Source organism: Oryctolagus cuniculus, chromosome 8, assembly GCF_964237555.1.
Source record: "Oryctolagus cuniculus chromosome 8, mOryCun1.1, whole genome shotgun sequence".
Lineage (NCBI taxonomy): Eukaryota > Metazoa > Chordata > Mammalia > Lagomorpha > Leporidae > Oryctolagus > Oryctolagus cuniculus.
In genome coordinates, this window is record NC_091439.1 from 90,354,115 (window position 1) to 90,356,065 (window position 1,951).

Below are 1,951 nucleotides of genomic sequence, written 5' to 3' on the forward strand. Positions count from 1 at the left end.
CAATCTGTCCAGTCTGTGTCCGTTACCCCAAATGCCTGTTAACAGGCACAACTGATGTTCCTGTGAAAAATAAAAAAGAATAACTTGGTTATTACTTGATGTCTGGGATCGTTATATACAGGGTGTATTAGTCAACCTTTTGTCACTACAGTGAAATATCTGAGAAGGCTAACCTGAAAGAGAGAAGGGTTTACTTAGCTCACAGTACTGGGGGTTCAAGTCCAAGATCAGGTGGCTGCATTGGTTTGGCCTCTGATGGGAGTGGCCATGGTGAAGCCTGGAGTTCTGGTGGGATAAGGATCCTGTGGTGAGCCAGGAAGCAGACAGAGGCTGGCCCCACCAGGCTTTGTAACCAACCTCTCATGAGAATTGCCTTCCAAGGGCATGACCCCAGTGACCAACAACTAAACAACACTCCTAAGAACCATCATTGCATTACGTTTCTACCCTCTTGGCCCCATTGACTTATTTTTTATTTTTTTCCCCAGAAACCTTTTAGTCATGCATTTCATAAATACAAATTTAGGAACATAGTATTCTTCCCACCTGCACTCCCACCCTTCTTCCTCCTCCCTCTCCTATTCCCTTTCTTACTTTTTATTTAGAACTCTTTTCAATTAACTTTATACACATAAGAGTAACTCTATGTAAGTAAAGAGTTCAACAAATAGTATGTTCCTCACGAGTCAAGACAAGGGCTGTTCAAAGTCACTGCATCTCAAAGTGTCAATTTCACTTCTATAGATTACCTCATAGGTGCTCTATTAGTTATCAGATCAGGGAGAACCGGTTTATTTCACTAAGTATGTTTTCCAGATTCATCCTTTTTGTTGATCCAAATGACAGGATTTCATTTTTTTAACCACTGTGTAGTATTCCATGGTATACATATATCATAATTTCTTTATCTAGTCTTCAGTTACCAGACATGTGGATTGAGTCCATATCTTAGCTATTGTGAATTGAGCTGCAATAAACATGGAGGTACACATTACTCTTTCATATGCTGATTTCATTTCCCTTGGGTAAATTCCCAGGAGTGGGATAGCTGGGTCATATGGTAGGTCTACATTCAGATTTTTGAGGTATCTCCATACTGCCTTCCACAGTGGCTGTACTAGTTTACATTCCCACCAGCAGTGGATTAGGGTACCTTTTCCCTCACATTCTCGCCAGCATTTGTTATTTGTTGATTTCTGTATGAAAGCCATTCTAATGGGGGTGAGGTGAAACCTTATTGTGGTTTTGATTTGGATTTCCCTGATAGCTAGTGATCCTGATAATTTCTTCATGTGTCTGTTGGCCATTTAGATTTCCTCTTTTGAAAAATGCCTGTTTAAGTCCTTAGCCCATTTCTTAACTGGGTTGTTTGTTTGGTTGTTGTTGAGTTTCTTGATCTCTTTATATATTCTGGTTATTAATCCTTTGTCAGATTCATAGTTTGAAAATATTTTCTCCCATTCTATTGGTTACCTCTTCACTTTCCTGGGTATTTCTTTTGTAGTGCAGAAGCTTCTCGATTTGATGTAATCCCATTTGTCAATTTTGGCTTTGATTGCCTGTGCCTCTGGTGTCTTTTCCAAGAACTCTTTGCCTATGCCACTGTCTTAGAGGGTTTCTCCAATGTTCTCTAATAATTTGATGGAATCAGGTTGTAGATTTAGGTCTTTAATCTATTTTTGAGTGGATCTTTGTGTAAGGTGTAAGGTAGGGGTCTTGCTTCCTACTTCTGCATATGGAGATCCAGTTTTCCCAACATCATTGGTTGAAGAGACTGTCCTTGCTCCAGGGGTTGATTTTGGTTCCTTTGTCGAAGATAAGTTGGTTGTAGATGTGTGGGTTGATTTCTGGTGTTTCTGTTCTGTTCCATTGGTCTATCCATCTGTTTTTGTATGAGTACTAGGCTGTTTTGATTATAACTGCCCTGTAGTATGTCTTGAAATCTGGTATT